We start from the raw sequence: 27,055 nt of genomic DNA on the forward strand, positions 1-27,055 counted from the left end.
TTAGGCAGAACACATTTTTAAACAAAACAGACTGACGCTGCTTTTTGTACTAAAAAGCAAATCAGAATTAAAGTACTTTCCTAATTTAAAGCGATTCCCAAGGGTTGGAGGATCGGATACTGCAGGGTTATATGTGTGGTGGAGGGGTGCTGCTCATAACATGTGTTTCCGGTGAATGAGAGTACGTGAAATTTTGGATGACAAAATAATCCTTAGAGAAAAGTCTCTTAGGTAGCTGGAGTTCTAAGTATACATGAAAGAGGTCAGACCTCACAATAATAAAAATCAAGTTTGGCTTCATGATTTCAGCTAGTGCTTTTGATCCTGCAAGTATTTTAGAAGTAATCTGGTTCATATTGTCTGGACGTGGGCTGACCAGCACAGTGGCAACTAGTCACAGGTTGCTTCGGGACCCTTGAAATGTGCTGTGAGGGTAACATTCACACTTGATTTTGAAGATTTAGTATGAAAAAAGCACTTACATATCTCACCAGCCTTAAGAATGATAGCATTTTGTACAAATTGGGTTAAAGATATACTATTTAAATGAACTTTATTTGTTTCTTTCTACTTTTTTAATGGGGCTACAGACCACTTAGAATTGCTTTCGTGGCTCTGTCTCTATTAGACAGCACTGGTCCGGAACCCAGTTAGTTTTTGATACCAACCCATTTAGCTTTGGACCTTTGGTGTTCACAGACATGTTCTCATCCCAAAGACCCGTCACAGTTTGCACTCTTCTTAACTCTAATCTCAGAAGTGAGTCCTTTGCTGGTGAGTGGGCCCAGCCTACCCCCAGCAGACATACCTTGATCCCTCTACAAGTTATTTCCTACACAGACTTCGGGGAAAGGGGAAATCATTTTATTTCTTTGAAGAAAATACCCCCCTCCTCAATCCAAACTGACATTCCACACTGTGGGGTTTTTTAAGCTGAAATTTGGATCACAGCAAGGAGTTGAACTGTCAAATTTGGCAGGACGTTTCTTTCTAACACCAATGAGCCTGTCAACCGTACTATAAATAAATACATGATTTAAAGCCACGGATATCTTCCTCAGTGTCTTGGCCGGAGCAGCAGAGACTCATAAAGAGAAAGAGAAGACATCAGCAAAAGCAGGATTTCACTAGACTTTATTCTAAAGAAGGCAGCTAATTCGTAGTGTGAGGAAGTGCACAGAAAACACTGTGCTCAGTGAATTCAGGTGAGACTTATTTAATAGATAGAAAATTGATTTTGCTGCTGGAAGCTAAAGGGCAGAGAGAAGGGAGACAGAGGGGAGAGAAGGAGGCATAAGAATATATGCCGTAGGATTTCATAACTTAAGAATGTTAAGAATATACTCCATGCGTTAATTTTTTATTTTCTAAATGAAAGGTTTTTCTATTTTGTACTTGGTTAATAAATAATAAGTGTAATTTTACAGTATTTTAAAATTCATTTGGTGTTGTATTGAGCAAAACATGTAGAACAGGATATATAGCTCATTCATTTTTATTGTAAATTTTATTTAATGAAGTTCATGTTGAACTTGTAATTGGAGCTCATAATTAATACATCCTGTGAGGAACAAAAAATTTGGATTCCCACCTTTCTATAACCCTATTGTTTAAACATTAAAATCTTATTTAGGATTTTTGTTTAAGTTTGATGTTTCTAAGAGGTTACTATTCTAATTTTTTTCCAAGCTGATTTAGAAACTTTTGATGCACCTTGAATTTTTTTTGAATTTTTCCTTGTGTGATATGAAATACCCTAATACCCCCTTAAAATGCAAGTGACGGGTAACACAACTAACATTTTCCTTGAAATCGCTTTATTGTAGTTACTTTATTGTGTCTGGGAGCAGTGATGGATTTTTCTGGATGTCATCCAAATGTCTTTACCGTGTTTAGCATTATAATAGGAGTCTCTCTTTTTTTTTCCACTATAATTTCAGCTCCTGAACGAACTCCAGAATACGTATGGTGCACTGTTTGACACTGCAATGAAGAACACTGGTTGCCTGCCTCCCAACCCCTCCTGAGGGTTAATACTAGGAATTATAATAAGTAAGTGAAATATGGAGCCCCTTTCCTGACCTCCCTCATGGCCTGCTTGAGACAGCCTGAGATAACTACTGAGAAAAAACTATATATATATTTATTGTAGTGCTTCTAAAGTTAATTGTGATAATGGTATTTCTCTGCTAGTTAAATTAACTACTTTATTTAGAACAAAAGCCCAGATGAAATCTTATTATTTCAATCTACCTAATGTTAACATTGAATCAGTATTACAGTCATGGTAGTTATTATTATTGCAATTAATCTCAGCTTTAATATCATATTTATATGTAGCTGAATCATAGATGAACTTATTATAGCTGTATGTGCCAAGAGCTGCTTACCGCTAATACCTTTCAATTTCTGTCTGAGGACTTTCTTTCTGGCCACTGGATCCTGATTGTTCCAACAATACAAAGGTTAAGCCAGAAGTGCCAGAGAATTAATACCCTCAGAAATGGCCCAAAACCAGTATCAAATGGGGAAGCTGAGGGATAAATGTCACAACTTTCTTACCCCTTCGTTAGTTTAACTTTGAAACATTTTCTGCTCCAGTACTCTATAAACTTTATCACTAGGGGATACTGTTAAAAATTCACATTCTGGGCTTCCCTGGTGGCGCAGTGGTTGAGAGTCCGCCTGCCGATGCAGGGGACACGGGTTCGTGCCCCGGTCCGGGAGGATCCCACATGCCGTGGAGCGGCTGGGCCCGTGAGCCATGGCCGCTGACCCTGCGCGTCCGGAGACTCTGCTCCACGATGGGAGAGGCCGCAGCGGTGAGATGCCCGCGTACCGCAAAAAAAAAAAAAAAAAAATTCCCATTCTGATTTAGTAGATTTGGGGTGGAGCTTGAGATAATAGTGATAATCCACTTTGAGTAGAAGTTTTACAGTCTCCCAGAATCCCCCAGAGGAATTAGGTTCCCTTTGCCTTCAATGGGAAGTTGTTCGATTACTCTCCTTTAGTTTTCTTCTCTTCCCTGTTTCTCACATCTTTATTCTCCTGCTAGTGTTCCCTACCTGCATGTGGATCCTTACCTCAGGGTCTGCTTCTGCAGGAACCCAAATCAATAATATATATACACATACAATACTTATCCATGCCCTGTTCTATCTATTTAGATCCTAACTATCTATCGATCTATCATCTATCATCTTGAACACAGCAACACAGTGCAGCTTCTTAAAGAATCCAGACAATTGAAGAGCTAGAAGAGAAAGGATAAAGAAATCCAGAAGACAGCAGAAAGAGTAAGCTGGTGATCAACAGCTAAAAAACTAACTTTGCCTCCTTTGTATGTAGCTGTCAAGAGGATCTGATATTTGGGAACTCTGGTTAAAGAGGAGACTGGGCGGTTAGTTCTGGCTGCACAGACGGCGCCTCTTGAGGAGTCCACAGAGGGACAGCAATTCTGCTAGGAAAGATGGGCGAGGACTTTTCACCTGAGTCTATTATTCAGGACATGCTGTTGGGAGGGTTGGCCATCGGGGTCATGGAAAGAAGGTAGGTCCAATGTTAATATTGGAAAGGAATGAAATCAGCATAAGCAGAGGGACACTGGCTGAGGTGGCAGGGGAGGCAATGCCACACTTCGTGCTTGTGGGTCAGCTCTGCAAAGGAGAGGAAGATTAGTGAATGGGCTTTGCAGATGTTCACCTGGGATTCTTTAGTGACTTTGTGCAGCTGATACAACGTGTGCTACTTATCTTGTGGGAGCAGGATTGAGAGCAAAGCTCTGGACTTCCTCAGCTCAGATCCCACCTCTGCCACTTCCTGGCTATGCCACCTTAGCAGTTCTTCAACCTCTTTAAGCATCAGTTTTCCCATCTATATAGTGGAGACATAATGCCTATCTCATAGCATTGTAACGAAAATCAAAGGAGATGTTGTGAATAAAGTACTTGTGTTAATAGTGAATAACCAGAGGATAAGAGAGTTGCCCTAATATTGCAAATATACCCAAGAATGCTGGGGAAATGGTGGGTGGTGGTTTTACCTGATTCAGGCATTGTGTACGTGCGCACACACACACACACACACACACACACACACGTACATGTTTAATATCATATTCGTAGAAAACCACTGGGGTGATAATGCCCTGATGGTGTCAGTCAGTCCCAGCTATGATAGCCGAAAAATCCTACTACTGCTCTTTGCTATGCATGAAATCACTCTGTGAAATCTCTCTTTGAGCAAAGCAAACACCTGTCCTTGGCGGAACGCAAAGGGAAACTTTGTTTAAAGCTCTTGCTCCCCCTTCTTTTAAGTCTGTGATCCCTGCTAAGATAGTTCCTGCCAAGCCCACTTTTGGTTTCTGAGTCAGGCCATCCAGGTTCTCTCAGGGCACAGGCTCAGTCCTGACGGTGTCCTACTGTACCTGAGAGTCTGGGGGCTGAAAGAGAGGAAGAGTCACTTTGTTTTTACCACCAAGATGAACAGATCACACCCAGTGGTCGCACCATTTGCTGTGGCTTCTCTCCACGGTCCTGACAGGTTGATATTCTGGAAGGTCAAGGACGGGTCAGTTCTTAGGATTGTGCGGAAGAGAATCAGTCATTGTTATCACCATTTGATCCCAGCAGTTCTTTCATCTCAGTCTTTTGAAAGCAACTTCCGCTCCTTAACCAGGTTCTGCCCCAGTCTCTTCGTGGGCCAAAGAAGGTGGTAGCTGATGGAAATCACAGATGTGGCCAAACCTCCCTGGCAGCAGTCTGCTCGGAGGTCACATGGCCTCCTTCCAGTAACAGGTGGCACTTGGCCTCTACTTTTCAAGAGAGTTTGAATCAAGAGACATTCAGGGTAAAACACTGTCACGTTGTTTTTAATTTTCTGTAAAGCTTGTTTTCTATAAGCTATTTGACAGCTGGCTTTTTGACATAAGCTTGTAGGAGTGTCGTAGGTCTCAGAAACAAAAGTCTCTGCTCTTTCAATAGTATGACTTGCCCTTGTTTCAAATTTCAGGATGCCACATAATAGATATACCACACACACACACTTTGTCTCACACAGCCTTACACACACACATGGAAGTGTGGAAGCAGTCAGAGAAGGAAGCATGAAGAATTTATTATAATTATGAGTAAAATAAGTAGAATCTTATTTATACTAGACTACTATTATGAAGGATAATCATCTGTTAGTTAATTAATATGCTGGACTTGAAAGTGGCTCTAACTTGTGCTGAAACATGAACTGTTTGTCCTCCCCCCTCCTCCTTTCCAACTGGGAATAATAAAAGATCCAAGATTCACACATACTTGTGAAACTCAAACACATTTTAAAAGAATCGACAGGCAGCAAATCTAATCTAAAATACTCACATTGAAACCACTGATCAGAGAAATCTAAGTGGCCCTAATTAACAAAGGGACTCAAGCATTCCCTGCTTGGGGGGAATAGCCCAAGTTCCAAATGCAGACTTGATGTTCATAGAGCATGCAAAGACACAGAGTTCAAACACAGAGACCATGGGATGTTGCCTGGAGCTCCACCGATGGCATCAGAAACACAAACATTACATCTGACAGGCGTGTGATATGACACAGCTGACCTATATGGAAGATTTTAGCGCCGCCCCTTCTTCTCCCTTATGTAAAGGGGTTCAATAGGGTGACCACCTAGGGATACACACGTGCATTCATATTTGTAGCTCCCCTAGGAAAGAATCAGAGGCCAAGAGTGGGTGACCTGGACTCTTGTTTGGACTGGAGAGCACAGACAGCAGCTGCAGCCTGTCACTGAGATTGGCTGCTGACAGGAAAAAGCATTAACAATTTCATCAGATAGATCAGTAACAATGGAACACCCTTCCCCTAACTGGTGGCCACTGTGGTAGCTACAGTTGGTTTGATGGAAATCAGTATTTAAAAAAAATTTTAAATGTGGTAAAATACATGGAACATAAAATTTACCATCTTACTCATTTTTAAGTCTACAGTTCAGTAGCTTTAAGTACACTCATATTGTTGTGCAAGCAATCTGCAGAAATCTCTTCATTTGCAAAACTGAAACTCTGTACCCATTAAATAATAACTCCCCATTTCCTCTCTCCCCCAGCCCCTGGAAACCACCATTCTATTTTCTGTCTCTGAAGGTGACTACTCTAGGTATCTTACATAAGTGGAATCATATAGTATTTGTCCTTTTGTGATTGGCTTATTTAACTTAGCATAATGTCCTCAAGCTTCATCTATGTTATAGTATGTGTTGGAATTTCCTTCCTTGTAAAGGCTGAATAGTATTCCATTTATGAATATACCACATCTTGATTATCCATTGATCTGCCAGTGAACACCTGGATTGCTTCTATCTTTTGGCTGTTGTGAATAATGCTGCTATAAGCATTGGTCTATGAAATCAGCATTTTTAATTACAATGGTAAAAGGCTCAAATTCCATTTCATGACTAACTTACTGTCTGATCCTCAAGAAACGGTGTTTTGTAGAGAGTGTAAAATCACTCTATTTCAGGAAGCCCTTTTGGCCCATGATCCTCACTGATATGGCTGAGGGGTGTTAGGAAATCGGTGGGCACGGAGCAGAAATGAAGCTAATTGGTCTATAAATCTATCTCAGTTTTAATCTTCAGCTCCTTAGCACTAAATTCCATTGTTCCAGCAAGATGCACTGAATGAAAAATATTACTCAAGAGTTCTACCCTTGTTGATACAACAGTATTGGCTAATACTTGCAAAGTGCTTAAAATGTTCCAAACACCATTCTTAACTATTACACTATCAGTATCCCTGTTGTACAAATAGGAAATGAGTCAGAGAGTGCCAAAGCACCTGGCCCAGAGGTACACAGCTAGTCAGATATTTAAACCCCAGTAGTTTTGCTCCAGAATTCACGCACTTTACCACCACACTACACTGTATCTCATTTTTTCACATATATGAATAGGTGTGTATGTGTGTGTATGTCTATAATTGTTATTTTTTTGACAACCAGCAATGAAAGAAGTCCCCTTAGAACTCCAAAATGATAATTCTAGAAAATGGTGCAACAACATGTGATAGAAAATACTCTGGTTTTGTAACTGAACACAACTTTGAATCCTAGCTCTCCCATCAACTGTCTGATAACATTGACCAAGTGTTTTATCCTCTTGACTTTAGTTTCCTCACCCGGAAATGGGAGCAATATAATATCTACTTGGCTTAGTTGTCAACATTTAAGGAAATAATGTCTATAAAATAATTAGCTCCTGGTAGGTACTCAATAAATGCTAGTTCTCTTAACTTTTATGAGGCAAGAGAAGAATGTGATCTCAAAAAAGTGATATGTGTTTTCATAACAACCTGCACTGCGTAAACACATTAATTTCCACTTTATTTTTCTATGCACAAGGTACTTAATTAGATGGCCTCTTCTCTCTTTTGCATTCTGCCAGAGTCTGTTCAGAAATACAAGAGACATGCTATGTTGGATACCTAACGGTAGGTCCTGATAAAAATCAACTCCGTATTTTCTTCAAGTGGGGAAGGAACTCCAAATGCCAGGATCAGGGGCACAGTTAATGGGCTGTACCTGTATCCTCCTTCCCTTTGCTCCAGAATACACGACTTTGAGCACTCATCATAAATCAGCCTTCATTGCCAGCACAGAAAGAACTGCCTCCCAGCCTTGACCCAAGGCCATAATTGTGTAATCATGTCTTCACAGCCTTATAATCAAATTCTTGCCTCTTCCCTTGATTTGATTTTTTTTTAATGGTGTAACAATTTGATTAGTAGAAAATGCTATAAAATCCACTATTTTATTGATAAAACAATACTCACATGGAAGCTAAGATATTATTTGTCCACTTAGCTCAGTTGATTCAAGAATGATCATACTTGGTAGGATAGTGCTGCACAAGGAAAGATTTCTTCAAATTGCCCCAAGACGCTTTGCTTTGAAGACATGCAGTGAAGCACTAAGGGGACCAACGAGATGCACATACATCCAGGCCTGCCCCTCTCAAAAGAAGACTTTCCAGACAGCAGAGAAGGAGTTTCTTCATAGAGATTGAAAGATAGCGTATGTCCCCATGTGGACATACTTGCATCTTTACACATGTATATGAAACAAATATATGTCTCATGTAGTTTCTCACTATCTCTATTATTTTAGAGCAGTTTAAGGTTCACAGCAAAACTGAGAGGAAGATATGGAGGTATCCCCTATAACCCACATGTACTCAGACTCCCCCACTATCAGCCTCCTCCACCAGAGAGCTACATTTGTTACTGCTGATGAAGCTACACTGACACATCATTATCACCCAAAGACCAAGGTTTGCATCAGGGTTCACCTTTGGTGTTGTACATTCTTTGGGTTTGAACAAATGTATGATGACGTGAATGTATAATGTCTAATGACAATGGAAGTGTGGGTTGTCTTTCCTCATCGCTCTCTCTTGTTTATTGCCTGAGATGAAAGGTTGAAAGGCCAGTATCCAGTTAAGCTGTATGGAGGGGCTGGTGCTTTCCTGAATGGAAGAACTAACTGGAAAAACTACCATTTTCCAGAGTTGGATCATCATTTCTGACTTTTAAGATGTGGCCACCAGCTCTGTTTTTGTGTGCTGTGGTAGTTCATGATTTCTGATGTCTTTTCTCGAACAAGTAGGTCCCTCCTTGGGAGTGAGTAGAATGTCTCCTGCCAACACTTAAGTCAGATCACGTTTTTCCCTTAGGCCAACTCTGCTTACAACTGTTCTTGAACTCTTCAGTTATTGCTATAAAGCACTTCTCACAAATTTTAAAGGGTAATCACTGAGCATTTGCATTTTTTAAGTTCTCGGGACCACTTTTCTTAGTTATCTGCACTGTCTGCTATTAGGTCATATTCTCATTGCTGAGATGAAACCAAGCATGAGATAGGGTAGTGACTGGTTCAGAGGTTAAGGTGAATTTTGGTTCAAGGTGAGAATTCACAGGCTTTGGTCCATTGAGCCATGTTTCCCATGCTTACCTATCTGTGAAACAGCAGCTATGAGTTGAAACTCTGAGAAACATTCTCAGTAAAGTGGAGGATTTTGAAAGAACCAACCTCCCCCTTCCCCCTCTTCTTTTGATATAGCATCTGTCACACTCCTCGTAGCATCTGTCACCTGTCCTCCTTGGCTTGAATACCTTGTGACGGAGTGCTCGCTGCCTCACAAGCAACTCATCTCAGATCCAAGTATCTCTTCTTGACAAAAGGTGTTCCTTCTTTAGGTAGAACCCTGTGTCCCTAAGAGTCTGCTTCTTGGTCCTTGAAACTTGGCCAGCATTTTGGGACAAAGAGTTTAAGAAATAATTTTTAAAAGGGAAACGGTTGCACGCCTGAGTAGCTAGATCATTGCATTTGAAGTTCATGAGCCTTATTTATATAATTGATAAATCAGGTTAGTTCTCTGTTTCTCGGGGTATCATCTCTTTTCTTTTGACCTCTGTCATTTTCTCCTATTTTCTGCCTGGTGTCTTCCTTCTCTTGTAGATGTTTCTATCTTTTTCTCTCTCAGGTTTATATTTCTCCCTGTGGTGTTTTTCTATTTTTCTCTTTTTTGCTTCTTTTCCTTTTCCCCTATTTGCCTTTTCTGTCAATTTTAATGAACATTTATTAGATACCTATTTCAGACTAAGGAGTGCGCTAAGTGCGTAAGGAAATATAGGGAAAGCCTTTGCCCTTCAAGAAAATAAGCTCTTCTGTAGAATCTGGTATCTCTCCTTTAATTAACCACAATAAAAAACAGTTATTTTTCCTGGCTTTGTCTTTTGTTCCTCATAGTTAACTGGAAAAAAAGGCAAATTGAACATGTTCTATTTCTTATTGGAAGGAACAAAAAGATAATCTAAGTGGGCTTATTTTTTGTACCTTTATGTGACACTAAATTAATTTTTTCACTTTTTACATCAATGGGACTTGGTTGAAAAACATGTTTTTTCTTCATCCCCGCATTACTCCCTTTTCTTTGACATGAGAAAAATGTTAGGAATAAGGCTCAAGTGCTCTGGAGACTCTATTGGTTTTTCTATGTTATCAGTAAGCAACGGCATATGGTTGGCTTATATTCAACACCAGTCGGTTTTTCACAGAGTGAATTGGATGAATCCAGTAGTCCTCAACTTGAGCCTGCATCAGAATCACCTAGAAGGCCAGTTAAAGCACCCATTTCTGGGTCCTACACACCAGAGTTTCTGATTCAGCAAGTCTGGGGTGGGGCCTGAGATCTGTTTCTCTAACAAGTTCTGGAGTGCTGCTACAGGTCTGGGGACTGCATTTTGAGAACCACTGTATTCAACTGAACTTCGAAGAGTAAAGAGACAGTTTTGCTAGTAGGGGATCGGTGGCAGGTCTATTCACCTATGCTCATTTTTAGGGTTCAGAACAGTGGAACTTAAAATAAACCTTTAAATAAAAATATTATTTAATACACTGTTCTTATATAAATGTTTTTCTGTGAGTGAAGAAAAGGATCTTCTCCAGAGTCTCAGAACTTCAGCCTGGCACAGATCCAGAAGGCAGGAGGAGCCTTCCTCGGACGCTACTTAGTGTTTGCACGCTTCTCTCCAACTGTGCCACGCACTGCTAGCCAGTTTTAGGTCAACCTTGCTATACTGTTTTTCTAAGCAAAGGAGCAAAAACATGAGCATGATTCAGGTTATAAATTGTTGATTTTAAGGACCTCCTGCTCTCACGGTTTTGGTAACTTAAAGAAATCTAATCTCCGTAAACTACCCTGCTGTGACTTTCCCTGATATCATGTTTGTTTGAGCTTTGGATTCAACAGTAAGATCATGATTTAAAAGAAAAGAAACAGCAACCTTAAAAGTCAGGTTTCTTCTAGACCCAGGCTGTAGACAGGCCAGCTGTTGTGGGCGTGGACATCCGTCCCTGTACACACGTGTGTGGTGTGTGCACATCCTTGCAAAGGGCAGGTGTGTGTGGGAAGAGTGGAGAGCTCTGGCACTACCCAACTCAGGAAACATACAAATACTTCATCATTTAACATCCCTGAGGGTCAGGACGATGGCTGGGCTCGGTGACACAGGAAAGAATTTTAGAATTTAAAAACTCCTACAAATCATAGTTAAATGTTATTTAATAAATTTAAGCTTCCAAGAAAACGTTTCTATTAACTTGCTGATTTCCTGTCCATCCCAGTAATAGCAAACTTATTGCAGTGGTTCTCAAATGAGAACCTTTTTGATTTTCCAAGACAAACTGTAAGTTGTTACACTACTTCCCATCTGAACCATAAAAAACTTCACTGTGAGTATTGAGAATATTTCACTTACAAATGTTATACTATCTTTTTTTTTTTTTTAATGTATTCAGCAGACTTACCTTCAGACCCCAGTTTAGTGGTGCAGAGAACACTTCATTTCGATTCATTTAGTCTTGTCTGTAGGTACGTTGGTAGAACTGGAGAGATTCTGACACATACACTTGCCTGGGAGAGAGGAGATTTTAAATGTTACAACCAAAGAACAGCAGGATGGGATGTCCGAACTCTATTCCAAAGTACCCTGGTAATTTTCTCAAGATGCGAATACCACAGCAGATCACTTCGTCCATTGTCTTCTTTGGTTTTTCAAAGAACCTCAGTTTCTGGGACAAGGACAGAGACCCTGGAGACAATCTAACTAGCCAGGAAGGTAATTCCTTGTTCCAGAACCAGGCTATCCCAGAATAAAGTAAGTCTTGTTCTCTTCGATGACGCTTCGTAATCTGTGCATCGAGTCATGAATAAATATCTGAACTTGCCAAATTCTGAGCACCTCAGATCTGATTTCAAAAATTACGAATGCACAGAGGTTACCCTGAAATATTCTGGGGTAACATATGAGGTAAGGCTCAGGCAACGGGATCTTTTAAAAGTTGATTCTAGTGGTTTGGGAACCACTCTGATATGGGAACACAGAGGGGAGAGCCACTGATTTTCCAGGGGGCAGGAGAAAACAAGGGCTGGGAAGACTTCACAGAGAAGGTGACATTTAAGCTGGGCTTAGAAGCATGAATATGATTTCAACAAATGCATGAGGCTTTTCTAGGTAGAGGGTAAACCACAGTAGGTCCTGGGCGGTGTAAGAATCCACGGCATGTTTGGGGAAGCAGGGCAGCATGTAGTAATCACGAGGGGCTACATCAGAGGATGTATGGGGATGGAGCAGGAAAGAAGGGAGGGTGGGAAAAGTAGACTGGGGGCCAAGGACACACTCTCTTGAGTGTTATGTAAGATATTTGAATTTTGGTGCAGGCAGTGGACAATCATCAACAATTTTTATTTTAAGGAATGCTTTTTTAAATTAATTAATTAATTCTTTTTTTTTTTTTTTTCTTTTGCGGTACGCGGGCCTCTCACTGTTGCGGCCTCTCCCGTTGCTGAGCACAGGCTCCGGACGCGCAGGCTCAGCGGCCATGGCTCACGGGCCCAGCCGCTCCGCGGCATGTGGGATCTTCCCGGACCGGGGCACGAACCCGTGTCCCCTGCATCGGCAGGTGGACTCTCAACCACTGCGCCACCAGGGAAGCCCAATTAATTCTTTTTTAAGGAATGATTTTTTTAAAAAGAATCTGTATTCTAGAAACGTAATTTGTGAAATAGCATGGAAGAAAAAGTGTAGTCAAAAGAAATGGAAAACAGAGTCTTCGTTAGGGAGGCTATCCAATAGACCAGATAGAAATAGTCAGGGTCTGATTTTAAAAAGTGGCAGCGAGAATAAGCGATGGATTTGAGACACACTTGTAGGAAGAGTTTATGTGCCTAAGTAAGAAGGAAGAAATGAAGATGGTTTCCATTTTCCTGACACAGTGGATGAAGTAAGAGGTAATACTTTTGACCAAGCTAAGAAGTAAGAAGAGGAATCCAGTTGGTAACTGTTGAGTTGGAGATGCCAGGGTAAGGATGCCCAGTAGTAAGATACCAGTGGGGCTGAGGTTCAGGCAAGAAGTCTAGGGTGGGGACACAGGTCTGGAAGTACTCAGTGACTATGTGACATCATAGGAGGGGCCCCAGGAGAGTCTGGAGTGAGGGATGAGAAACTGACAGTGGTGAGACCCTGGAACCGCCAGTCTTTAAAAGGTAGGCAGAGGGAGAGGAACTAATATAGAGATGGAGGAGGAAAGAGTTATCAGAGAAGATGGGGAAAAAAACCAAAATAACTTCAAAAATGGACAACTAAGGGAGTCAAGGGAGAAAAGTTGCAGAAAGAAGGAAGGGATCAACAAGAAAATTGACTTGATCTCCTTAACGGGTCATTAAAGAATCTGCAAGAACAGTCTAGCTCTAGCTCAGCTAAGGAAGTGGTGGCTTCCAGTGTTGCAGGATGGGTGAGATTTAAGTGAGTAGGGAAGTGAATGGAACTTTCCAATGGGAAAGACAGTCAAGGTGTAGAATTGGAAGGAGTCGGGTCCCAGAGGAGCGGGTAGAGGAATGGAGATGGCTACAGGGGGATGATTATACCTATTTAAATGTGCAGAGACTTCCCTGGTGGTGCAGTGGTTAAGAATCCTCCTGCCAATGCAGGGGACACAGGTTTGTGCCCTTGTCCAGAAGGATCCCACATGCCGCAGAGCAACTAAGCCAGTGTGCCACAGCTACTGAGCCTGTGCTCTAGAGCCCACAAGCCACAACTACGGACCCCGAGTGCCACAACTACTGAAGCCTGTGCACCTCAGGCCTGTGCTCCACAACAAAGAGAAGCCACCGCAATGAGAAGCCTGCGCACAGCAACGAAGAGTAGCCCCCTCTTACCATAACTAGAGAAAGCCCGAGCACAGCAACGAAGACCCAATGCAGCCAAAAATAAAAATAAAATAAAATTTATTTTAAAAATGTGCATAGGACGAGAAAGGAGATTAAAATACACAAAATGGATGACGGCAGCAATGTTAAGGAACTGGCTGGGTTATGGGAGATATTTTCTCTTTCTTAATTTTTCTATGTTGTTGTTTTACATATTTTTGCAGTTCTTTTACCTCACTTTTATATCGGAAGATGAACTTTATTTTTAAGAGCCATCTGAAGGAACAGCCTTAGAAAAGACTAGACACCTCTTCTAAGATAGGAAGAAAGATGGTAAGAATATCTGTAGCTATAGATGACTTGGGAAGCAGAGGGAAGGGAATTTAGGAAGTTCATCCCAGATGGTCTTTGTGACGCTTGTCCCGCTTTCTAAGTGGAATTAATGACTCTTCCCCTACTCTCCCTTTACCCTATACACCTATGCATTAATTCACCTACATGGTTTGACTGCCCTTACTTGTTTTCCTGTCTATTTATCTCCCTCTACCCAGCTATAAGCCCCTCCAGGGTAGAGATCACAACTTATTTGTCTTTATGTTCCAAAAACTTAGCATAATTCCTGCCTCATAGCAGGTACCCAATGAATTCTTCTTCTTTTTTTTTTTTTTTTTTAACCGGTACGCGGGCCTCTCACTGTTGTGGCCTCTCCCGTTGCGGAGCACAGGCTCCGGACGCGCAGGCTCAGCGGCCATGGCTCACGGGTCCAGCCGCTCCGCGGCACGTGGGATCTTCCCGGACCGGGGCACGCACCCGCGTCCCCTGCATCGGCTGGCGGACTCTCAACCACTGTGCCACCAGGGAAGACCCCCAATGAATTCTTATTGAAAATACTCCCTTTTCTTAAGAACTTGGATCACCCCCTGAGAGTAAAGGGGGTAAGAATCGGGTGAGAACTTAAGAAAAGAAGTTACGTTCAGAAACAACTGTGCTGGAGAAGGGCAGAGTGACTGGCGAAGGATCCGTGTAAGGATCCTTGGGAAAAAATCTGCTCTAGAGGAGACAGGGGTGTTTTATCACATTAGTTTAAGGGCAGCATTAGCAGCAATAAGGTAATGATGCAGGCACTACCTTGTAAGAGCAAAAGTCCTAGTTGAGGCTTTCAGAGACATTTGATAGTTACCAAGAAGCCTCCTAAGACTTCCTCTCACATGCTGGTGAGTGCGGAGCCCTGAAGTCAGGACATCCACAGCCCCCCTCATCCTAAGAGGCACTCTTCAGTGTGTCAAGGAACGTGATGCGTGTGCTGTGACCGCCCCCTCTCAGTCACTGGGCACAGGAACAATCAGAACTCCCCCTCCGCTGGGAGAAGGTCACAGTCCAAGAAGACAGGTAAACCCGAAGTTGAAAGCCCACACAGCTCTCAAGGATGCCAACTGGCTTTGCCGTGTCGGGTGAGTTCTCACATTCCCTCGGCCAAGTCTCCTGTTTTGTAACGAGTTCAGTCAAGGGTTTTACTGGAGTAGACAAGCATGAAATGAATTTTCCAGAGAAGTTTCCGAAGTGGGGGAAAGTTCATGGCTCGAAAGCACCGGTGGGTAATGAAACGAGACCGTGAACTTCTGTTTTTCTTTATAAAAAAGAAAAAAGAGAGTTTTCCAGGTTTGAAAATCTGAATCTAAAACTTGTGCTGTGTCCTCAGCTCTCAGCCCACCTTATTCTCTAGCCCTGGTGTTGCGAGCTTATTTTATGCTGTTTCAGAGCTGCCCAAGTGGGTGACCTGGTCCCACTGAGCACCAGGATATTGGGTGGAAGACATGCAGGCTAGACTCCCTTTGCCAGAGACCTCTGCTTTGTGACCCCTCGGTCACAGCTACCCAAAGGAACTCACTGAGAGCAAACCTACTGAAGGCTGCTTGCCTTAACCAGCTGGTAATCCCTCATTATAAGTCTTTATTAGACGGTTGTTTATTATTATTAGGAACTCATTTTTCACTCACCTAAAACCAAATGCTAGTTTTAAGGATGAAGAAGCAAAACTAAAACCAATCTGGCCATCACTCTCAGCTTTGGGCATTACCTACTCAGCCCTTGTCTTTGATATACAATCAAATACAAATGAATGTTTGGCTCCCAGACTTAGGAGAAAAAAATAAAATAAAGTAGAAATACAGCTTTTATAAAACAAACAAACGAAAATGCTTTGATTCATCCTAGTCTACCACCCATCCAATCTGCTGGTTCTCAAACCTGGTTTCACTGTCTGACCTTGAGTAAGTTATTTAATAAGTTTCTGGAACTCAATTATCTCTAAATTGGAATAATAATACCTATTTGGAAGGGTGGTTGTGAGAATTAAGTAAAGTATAGAGCACGTAACCCTTGATAAATGTCTATTTCCGTTACCTTCAAACTGCCTCTTGGAATTACTCCTATATCTCCATTAAAATTGCCATATGATCCAGCAATCCCACTCCTGGGCATATATCCAGACAAAACTATAATCCAAAAGATATATACACCCCTATGTTCATAGCAGCAGTATTTACAATAGCCGAGACATGGAAACAACCTAAATGCCCATTGACAGATGAATGGATAAAGATAATGTGCTGTACATATATGTATATACACACACACACATATACATACAGTGGAATATTACTCAGCCATGAAAAAGAATGAAATAATACAATTTGTAGCAACATGGATGGGCCTAGAGATGATCATACTAAGTGAAGTAAGTCAGAAAGAGAAAGACAAATACCATACTTATCTGTGGAATCTAAAATATGACACAAATGAACATATCTACAAAATAGAAACAGACTCACAGATTATAGAGAACAGACTTGTAGGTTGCCAAGGGGGAGGGGGTGTGGGGAGGGAAGGATTGGGAGTTTGAGATTAGCACATGCAAACTAGTTGAATAGGATGGATAAACAACAAGGTCCTACTGTTTAGCACAGGGAACTATATTCAATATCCTGTGATAAACCATAACGGAAAAGAATAGGAAAAAGAATATATATATGTATAACTGAATCACTTTGCTGTACAGGAGAAATTAACACAACATTGTAAATCAACTATACTTCAATAAAATAAAAATAAAATAACCATCATCAGAGTGCAGATCTTTAATTTATTACGTTTTACAACCTTATTGCAGAAATGGCATCATGATAAGACCTCGAGCTTACCTCCTTGCAACCCACCTTGCCTTATGCCATCAATCCTTTCCCTTCCTAAAACATCACTTCCTTCGTGTCGCCCTTGCTTGAGGTTTTCTCCAGCTTCTCACTGCCTTCTCACCCTGCAGCCTGGAGTTTAAAACCCACAGCCGCTTCACGCCATCATTTCCTATGACTATTCTAAATGTTTCCATTTCAATCAGGGTACCCTTTAAAACTTTCTCCTAGGGATAGGGAATTCTAACTTATTTTTTCTACCTTTTTTATTTTGTTTTTGTGCATGTGTCTCTCTTCACACTTTCTCCTCACTGCTCACATCTGTCTCTATCAAAATCCACTGCATTCAACAAGATTTAGCGGAAGTCCAGCTCAGTCCGTAGAGTAATTCCTGCTTCTCCAGTCCACACCGACCTTTAGCCTCTTGCTGAACTCTGACTGCCTTGATAGTCCTCATCATAGTTTCACGCTTTCCACAGCGGAGGCACGCGCAGAACATGGAAATCCCAAGCACACGCAGGTAAATACTGACCGTCATTTTCTTGAGTGCACAGCCCAAGAGACCGAGCTAAGTGGTTAAACTGACTCAGGAGTGGCCCCTCTTCGGCAAACTCTGCCTTCCTTTCCTTGCCCTTCCTTCTTCCCTTTTTCTTCTTTTCTTCCAGTAAAAAAGTATTTTATATTAACTCTTTTATCCTGATCTGCAACATCTTATATTTAATTTACCAATTTTTCCCTATGTTTTAGAGGTAATTCTTTGACATTTTCAAGAGTGTTAAATGTAATATCTTCACCTGACCTTCAGCGTTTCAGGCATTGTTTCAAGTCGGGATTTAGAATTGCTGAATTGTATGTTTGAAGTAACACACCTGTTAGTTGAAATTTTGTTTTATTTTTTACTTTAGAATTATACACAAAATTTTTTTGATGATACAGTGTGTCACAAAACACAGATGGTTTAGCATCCATTTATATTATGAGCTCATAGCATTACATCAGTGTTTCATAGATACAAGTTCATATCCCGAGGTATTGTTGCAATGAGTTCCATATCAGCATCTTTATTTTGTAATTCTTGAGAAGAAGAAGAGTTAGTATCACATAGTCTTGGGATCAATGTATTTGAAATAAAAATGTTAATTTTGTAGCATTTTTAGAATTCCAATGATTGAAAATCACGTACAAGCAACACTAACCCTTCCACAGCTTTGCTCACATTCTAAATTCAGATAAAATGAAATGCACAAAACAGACAGAAAATAGAAAAAATTAAATTTTGCTAGTGAAACTCTGATAGCTCTCACAACTTAATCTTTGATTTTTTGCCATCGTTAAGGGATATACTGCTGAAAAGCTAAGACTTAAAAGCTTCGGATCTCCCTCTAATCTATTAAAGTTCCATATCCTCTTTGAACAGAAGTTGCAAATGAAACATGTTCCTTACTCTAATGCTCAGATACTTTACAAGGAGTAGACTGGCAAACAATCAAGGACAACCAAATGGCTTGAATAATCTAAAAACTGATGTATTCACTCAACAAATACTTATTGAACATCTATTGTGGACAGTCATTGTTCTAGACAGCAGTGATGCAGGTATGAATAAGACAGAGCAAGTCCTTACTCTTATGGAGCTCACATTCTTGTGGGAGATGAATGACAGCAAATGAGAAAACAAGCCTATAATTACAACCTGTAGTAAGGGCTTTAATAGGAATGAACTGGGTGTGCTGCTGGGAGAGCACTTCCTTTGAACAGTCATCAGGGAGGTTTGATCTAAGGGGCTAACAGTAACATATAAATTGAGACAAATAAGAAGGTGCCAGATAAGCAAAGGGATAGAGGGAGAGCATCTCGGCATATTGAAGGAGCAAGAAGACAGCCAACATGGCTGGGAGAGAGGAAGTGAGGTAGAAAAATGGTTTAAGGTGACAAGCAGTTAGGTAGGGGCCAAGTTAACTGGAGTCTTGCAAACTGGGGAACAGAGGTGCATTTTATTCTAAGTGCTTTTGGAAGGGAAATACCTGGTTGGTTTAAAGCATGGAAATGACATGCTCTGATTTATATTTTTAAAAAATCTCTCTGGTTGCTGGGTGGAAGTGGATTGTTCGTGGCGGAGAAGCAGAAGTAGGGAGACATTCAGAGGCGACTGCAGTCATCAAAGTGATGATCATGGTTTGGATTAGCATGATAGCAATGAAGATAAGGCGAGGTGGATGGATTTGAGATCTATTTTGAAGATGAAGCTACCAGACTCACTGATGGATTAGGAAAAAAAAAAAGAAAAATCAAGGCTTGAACTCCCGAGTGGGTAGTGAGGCCATTATCGAAGACTGGGAGGACTGGGAAGGAGCAGGATGGAGGGTAGGAGAAAATTAACTATATTTGCCATACCTCTTAGTGAGCCAAATGGAGGTAATGAATACAAAATTGGATATCCAAGTCTGGAGCTCAGAGGAGAGTTCAGGAATGAATGAGAACCTGGGAGTCATGGCATATCAATGACATCTCAAGCCTTAGGATAGGAAGGATTATTTCCCTAGAAAGACAATGCAGGTAGAGAAAAGGGCCTGGAACTCTGCCCTGGGAGCCCTCCAACATATTAGAGACTAAGCTGAAAAGGAGGCTTCATCAGTGAAGATACAAAGAACTGCCAGAGAGGTATGAGGAAAACCAGGTAAATACAGACTAAGAGACATGAGAGGTTCCAGTAAAGGAAGTGGTCAGCTGTGGTAAAAGATACTGAGGGACTGGGTCAGAGAAGGACCTTGAAAAGAGTCTTGGATTTGGCAACATGGAAGTTTTCTGGGATGTGGACAAGAATATCTTAGGAAAATCCGCAGGGGTGAGGAAGTGGATACAGAAACCATAGATGACTCTGTTGAGAATTTTGCTACAAAAGGGAGAAGACAAAAAGGCAGAAGCTGGAAGAGGATGTGGGGTTAAAGGACGTTTTTGTTTGTATGTTTTGCATTGTTTTGTTTTAAGATGAGAGCCAGACAAGTGATTAGTATTCCAGAGGGAATGATCTAGAAGGGCTGCAAGCCTGCTGATGCAGGAAGGAGGGCACTTACAGGAGTGAAGCCAGCCCTCAGTGGCGGAGCTAATTATACTACCCAAGTGAAAGCAGACACTGCCACACCTAGGAAATGTTCAGGTCTCAAACGTGTATTCTAAGACAAATCTTTTGCCTTCTGTAATAAAAATATAAAGTCTGAGTAAAAGTGTTGCAATTTGTTTTCTATAATTCCTAAAATCACAGAGCAGGGATATAAAGAAGCATCTTTAACACTCGTATTCATACCTATCTACCTTCTATTTTTGTTTCTTCCACTTATTATTTGTAGCAGCTTTTAATCAGACAAGAATCCAAAACTTGCTAAAGTGTTTTCAAAGCTTCCTCCAGCTTAAAGGTGGAAACACATTCCCCAGACCCCAGACCCCCTGCCACCTTGGGAAATGTCAGAAAATAAAAGGACTTTATTTTCTCAAATGAAATGGCTCTAAGTTTAGAGAGCAATTAAATATGAACTTAGCTGAGGAAACAAACAAAAAAGAAAAAGTGAATAAAATGCAAGGCAGAAGGAGTACAGTTTTAGAAAAATTATTGAAAAACTTTGACAAATTAATAGTGTACTTTTAAATCATGATTCCACCATATAAATAAGAGTGAGACCTGAATCTGGAAAAATCCCATTGAGCCATCAGGACAATATACAAAAGGAAATGTGTTGTCTGGGGACTAAAGGGTGCACAGAAAATTGTACGTTTATGGTGCCGCTTGGATACAGTGAATATGAAACTTGGCACTTTCTTTAAGTGTAATTAGGAGCTTGGGATGGATTCAAAGATTAGACACTGCTACCAAAAAATAAAGGGATAAACAGTCACACTAAGTCTCCATTTCCATCTCTGATCTCTCTCCAACCTTCCACCACGGCCAGAATATCCCTGTTCTCAATCTTATGATCTGAACCCCATTTTCTAACCTACGATATATGTTCCCACCAGTTCCTAAAGACCAGTGCTTGGGGTAAGGGTGGTGGGCTAGGCAGATACAAATTTTAAAGACAGCTTCAAATTTTTAATTTCATATTTTCATTTGAGGAAGCAACACCATTGCTTTTTCCTTCATGAAATCTTTCCCAATCTTTCCAGCAGGAAGTAATCTCTCTCTTCCCTAAACTCCCACAGCACCATATCTGCGCCACTTTTCACGTGTTCTCATGTATATATGGTTATTTTTAGTTATTTTCAGTTCACCCTATTGGGTAAACCCTGGATGGAAGGGTTCAGGCTTTCCGATCTTAATATTTCTGATGGCACTTAACACAATGCCTCGTATTTGGTAAGTATTGAATAAATATTTAAATATTGGCTGAAAAGTTTTACGAGATTTTTATGACATGAAGGTGCCTGATTCAGGGTAAAACTACAGTGTGTTTGGATCGGAAGATTGCTGTTCAGCTCTTTACTACCAGAGCCATCGCTCTGCACGACCTCGGGGCACTGCTGGCACTGAGCTCTGTGTGAGTGGAGGCCCCAGATCTTTGTAACAAAGTGTCCCCTTTTCCTACTGAGGCCTTTCATCGCTACAGGGTTACATCCTTCACTGCACACCCTCAAGGTATGAGGAGGGCAGCATAACAGAATGAGTAAAAGCATGGACTCTGGTGCCAGACAGCTTGGGTTCCGTAGCCCCCCATTCAGACCTCCCTTCAAGAGAGAGGGGCAGAGCCCCCAGTGGCTTCTTTGGATCCCCTGCAGCACTGGTGGCAGACCACACTTCTCTTAGACTCCTCCCAGCCGTGACTGAGCAACAGGAGGCTATGAAACTCCACCATTCATGCTGCCTGAGGGAATCTCCCACTTTGACCCAGGGACTCCCCATCCATCAGTCTGTCTGAGGCTTTCCCAGACCTGCACAGGAGTCTGAGGCTCTCGCTACCCAGTCCTTCCTTCCTTCTTGCCTTTCACAAATATCACACCTGCATCTCAGTCTGAAGCCTGTCCCTGCCCACTCCTCCTGCCTCTTCCTTCTTTATCTGTCATAGATGTTTGTCCCAGTAAGCCTCATCTGTGTCTACTCTCACCCTGGTATTTGTTCTCAGAGAACCTATAAGGGTACAAGTTCAAATCTTGGCTCTTTTATTTTATAACCTCAAGATGTAACTTCAGGCAAATAATTAATTTTTTTTTTGCCTCTGTTTCCTCACTTGCAAAAACAGGAAAAGAATAGCACTAACTTCATACGGCTGTTGTGAAAATTAAATTAATTCCTGTGTGCAAAGCACTTTGGACAGTGCTCAGAGACCAAGCCTTCTGCAAGTGTTCGCTATGATGAATTTTTCAGTGCCCACGGCTGAATAGGCCTTCAATCAATGTGTGATGAATGTTAAATTCCTGTTGGAAGTAAACATCACTACTATTTCAATTATCAGTGGAAAGTATTTCTGACTCTGTTATGTGAATAACTTAATTCTCCACTCCTCCTGGTAGGTATTGCTGTGTTCTTAATCTCCAGATTGATCTGTGGAATAGTATTCTGAAATGATTCTAGGATAATTTCCTGAGTCCCTAAGCATTCCATTATTATTTTTTTAAAAATTAAAATAAATTATGTTAGTTAAATGCTTTGCTCCTGCCTGTATTCACTTGTTCTTCCTAACTCTTTGGTGAAAAAGAAGAACGACCCTCGTCCTGCTTATGACAGTTAGGAAAAGTACGACTCTACTCCTTCTTCTTTTCTCTAGACTAAACATTCCCAGTTCTCCCAATGCTTTCTTTTTGATCTTCATTTCCAAACTATTTATCACTTGTGCTCTCTTTCCTTGAAAGTTCTCCAGAGTTCCAAATAGTTGAGCCATGCACTGAAGAAACTTCTCCAAGGAGGTTTAAGTGATTGCAAATAGAAGAAATAAGAACTTTGCTTGTCTTCCCCAAAAATCCTGTGGTTAATAAAATCCAAGGAAGACAGTTTCTTTCTTTAATTTATAACTTCACTTTATTGGGGGGAAAGCAGTAGATTAATAAGGAATTAAGTGGAAGCAATTGGTTTTGCATCTGGACCTAGTTACTATAAAAGAAATTCAGTATGAAGAGTTTCTATTTTTAATTAGAATAAAATGCATTTGTTTATCATTGTTAAAAAGCTAATTTGAAAGGCTTAATATTAATTAGTTCACATATGATTTGCTGGTAACCACATAACTAAGAAAAAATTTCAGGGATCAGAACTTAAAAGGCGCTCTAAAGTTCTGTCAAAAATAAACAAGCAAAACAAAACAAAACACCAATTAAAACTAGAATTTTGTTTCCTAATACATCTTTTTTGGCAGTTCAACGACTTTACGGTGCCAAAGTCAAATCCTTGATTAGAATGTTTGTTTTGAATCCTATTTTTAAATAAGCACTACCTTTTGTATCCCTTACTAGTCCTTACGAATCAGGCCTGTTTTTACTTCCTCTCCGTTTGCTGAAAATGAACGTGAAGCACAGTTTCCATGGCCCCCTGCTTCTGATCTGGAGTATCCATGAGCAGAATAACCGCAGACAGTCTGTGCAGACTCGATCAGTAGTCTCAGCTTCATATGTTGGTGTTTGTGACGGGCAGCCCAGGCCACCAGCCACCAGGCTCACAGTACAATGCCCGGCACTGGGCCATCACACCAATCAGTGGAAACAGGTGGGGAAGCTTGTAATGCACCTATAGCGTGGAGAAGAGGATGGGTTTTCTGAGAAAGAGCCTGTAGGCATTTCCCCCTTTTTTAACATCAGGATTATCCAGAGATACCAACAGACTAAGCTCAGTCCGCCATGCTTTATTCAGATTCAAAAGCTTGGCCTCATCTGTAAATAAAATAAGTGGGAGACAACCACTCAAAGAGGGAAATCAGAGATTTAGAACACCTTGGGATGTGGCAACAACAAGAGTGTAGCAGGGGACAGGAAGGCGACAAGACAATGAGTCTTAAGCTTCCCTAAAACTAACAAGAGCTGTGCTTTTAAAAGCTTGTCATCTGAAACCAACACGGGGTTGAGAGAGAAAATTAGTGCATTCTGAGGCCCTTGCCTTAAAAATAAATGAAAAGTCCACGTGCTTAAAAAAGACAACAACAGATACTAAAACTAAAATAAAATTGAATTACAAATTACTTAAACTCTCCCACCACGAATCGCCCAGCTGTCCCAGATTTTTCTCATCAAAGGAGGTTCTGTAATACAATCAACAGATCAGAGATGTAAACATGGAAGAAAAGAATAAGATCTCCTTGGTTACGTGTATGCCCATTAGTCCAACATGGTTTCATGTATTTAAAAATCATGCTGAAGTCACTTTGGAATGTCTACAACCAATCATTTTTCCCAGTTAGGAATTTTTCCCAGTAAGAATGGGAATAAGAATAGAAAACAACAGAAAGTAGAAATAGAAAACAATAGAAACAGAAACAATAGAAACAAAACAAACAGAAAGTAGAATAGAAAACAACAAAAAGTCATCAGTAAGGTAGCCCAAGAGTCATAGGATTTTATGAGATGCTATTAAACCAGCGAACGATTTTCCCATCCATTCCTTCCATATAATGGACTAGACGCCAACTCTGGTCATTGCTCTTTCCATCATCCTTCTCCCTCCTTTCTGGAAATGCACACAAGTCAAATTCAGGGGTGTGGCTGGTGTAAGTCCTCTGGGCTGAGAATGAGGACCCCTGGAGCCTGGACCTACCAACTGATACGAGCTGTGTGATGCTGGACCTCAGATTCTTCAGAAGTCAAGAGGAAGAGTTAGACCAGATGGTTTGATAGGGCTGCCATAACAAAGTACCACAGATGGAGTGGCTTAAACCAGTGGTCACCAACATTTTTGGCACCAGGGACCAGTTTTGTGGAAGACAGTTTTTCCACGGACCAGGGGGGCGGGGGTTGGTTCAGGCAGTAATGCGAGCGATGGGGAGCCACAGGGAGTGGAGGGGGAGCGGCAGATGAAGCTTCACTCGCTCGCCCACCGCTCACCTCCTGCTGTGCGGCCCGGTTCCCGTGCACAGGTACCGGTCCATGGCCCGGGAGTTGGGCACCCCTGGCTTAAACAACAGAGTGTATGCTCTCACAGTTCTAGAGCCTGGAAGTCCAAGATCTAGGCGTTGGCAGGTTTTGTTTCTTCTGAAATCTCTCTCCTTGGCTTGCAGGTGGCTGTCTTCTCCCCGTGTCCTCACGTCATGTCTGTGTCCTAATCTTCTCTTCTTATAAGCACACCAGTCAGAGTGGATTAGGGCCAACCCATATGACTTCATAATCACCTCTTTAAAGGTCCCATCTCCAAATGCAATTACATTCTGAGTTACTGGCAGTTGGAACATATGAATTTTGGGGGGACACAATTCAGCTCATAACAGTCTCCAGGGTACCTTTCAATTCCAGAGTTCTCTGATTTCTTTTCTCTCTCAAATACTGCCTTTTCATTAGCTTATCTTCCCTTTTCTAACATGGAGAGACTCAGCCTGCTATCTTTATAGACTGCAGGGAACTGAGGCTGCACTTTTAGGCTGTCTGTAGTCTTCCTCCGTTTAAGTTAAAGCTACTCAGTAGGGGAGGCGGCACCATTCCAGACAGTAGGTGGGTCAACAGGAATTTTCTGCACTTTTTCTAAAGACAGGACCATTGAGCCCATGGCCATTGGAGACTCTTCGTTAAGGACCTGGCACTGTGAGAATTTTCTGCAATTATTTTTTGCAAGGACGCCAACACTTCCACCTTACTCTGCCTTCCAGACTTACGTGTTGTTTATGTTCTTTCAGATTGCAAGAAACAGAATTGTGCTTGGGTTTTTTTAAATCATTTGTTGAGTTGTTTTATTTTTCCATAAGGATACAAGGGCAAGTAAGGAAGACAGAATCTCAGCAAGGCTTTGCAGAGGATGAAACACTTAAAAATACTATGAAATTCCAAGGTTCTAGACAGCTCGTTTCTTCAGGGAAGATATCCGTTGTTCTTTACTCAGAGTGACTTCGGGTGACAAAATGATCATTCTATCTCTACCTCTACTGCTCCCTGAGTCTCTCTGATGTCTTTGAGTTCTACGTCCTTGACACAGAGGACGAGTGGTTGGCCAGTTATCAGTCAGTACGCATGCACTGCCTCTGTTGGATAGAACTCTTCTACCAAGCCACCCCATTGGATATTGGTTAGCTTAGCAATGGCTGGCTCCTGTCAGCTGTCTATGTCTGGTCCTATCAACCTCATGATGAGACCACATGGCTCTAAGTAAGGTGACTAATGGCCGAGGACTTCCTTTGAGATGACATTAGGTGTTCTAGGTACTCTAAGATTTCAAAAAAGTAGAAAGTAGAGCCAGCAGTCAACTCGCTAACTATTCGCAGCATATCTCACCTTTTTCCTTCCATTGACCAGGAAGCTAAAGAGTAGTTTGTATTCATCGCCTTTACTCTCTCACCTTCATCCACTACTATCCTAATCCTTGAAATTCTGAGCCCACCTTCCTTAACTCTAACTGGAATTATCTTCCAATTTTAACATCAGTTTGTCATTTTCTCCTCAAACTTGCTGCTGCACTTAAAACTGTTGATGGACCACCCTTACTTGCAAAGCCTCTTGCCTTGGCTTCTGTGACTGCATTATTCAGGGGATGGAAAGTGGACCACAAGCTGTAGGGAAAGCCTTGGAGTCAATGGCTCTGGATCTGCATCCTGATTCTCCCCACTCAACATCTGTGCAGCACTGTGTGTGTTAATTCTATTCCATTCAATACATTTATTTTTGTGTACCTATCACATTTGCGATGATTGAGTAATGGGGAGGAATTCCAGATAACACCAATGTTTGGACTCAGATGAATGAAAAAATAGATGTGCAGATGCTTAAGCCTTACTCCTTATACCCAAGTAGACGCTAAGATCTATTGATTCCACCTCCATAATATTGCTCACATCTATTCCTCTTCTTTATCCCTGTCACCCTGGTAGAATTCCCCACTACCTTTGACCTGGCTTAGTGGTTAACAAACTGAGTTCTGAATAGCTCCTGGAAATCCCAGGGAGATTCCTCAAGGACTTCTGTAGGTGTCCTACAGAAGGCAAGAAAGTGGT

The 27,055-nt window shown here is 41.4% G+C and overlaps 1 long non-coding RNA gene and 1 pseudogene across 1 annotated transcript in view; one reads left to right on the top strand and one right to left on the bottom strand.

Annotated features, from left to right (window-relative positions):
- The window catches only part of LOC132432829 (uncharacterized), a 101,498-nt gene that overhangs the window by 38,167 nt on the left and 36,276 nt on the right, over positions 1-27,055 (bottom strand). Inside the window, exon 2 of the long non-coding RNA XR_009521001.1 lies at positions 11,364-11,469. This is a non-coding gene — a long non-coding RNA (uncharacterized lncRNA). The remainder of the gene's footprint in view (positions 1-11,363; positions 11,470-27,055) is intronic.
- LOC132431866 (52 kDa repressor of the inhibitor of the protein kinase-like) overlaps positions 11,563-27,055 on the top strand; it is a 28,640-nt pseudogene continuing 13,147 nt past the window's right edge.

The sequence above is a fragment of the Delphinus delphis genome, chromosome 10, assembly GCF_949987515.2.
Source record: "Delphinus delphis chromosome 10, mDelDel1.2, whole genome shotgun sequence".
NCBI classification, from domain to species: domain Eukaryota; kingdom Metazoa; phylum Chordata; class Mammalia; order Artiodactyla; family Delphinidae; genus Delphinus; species Delphinus delphis.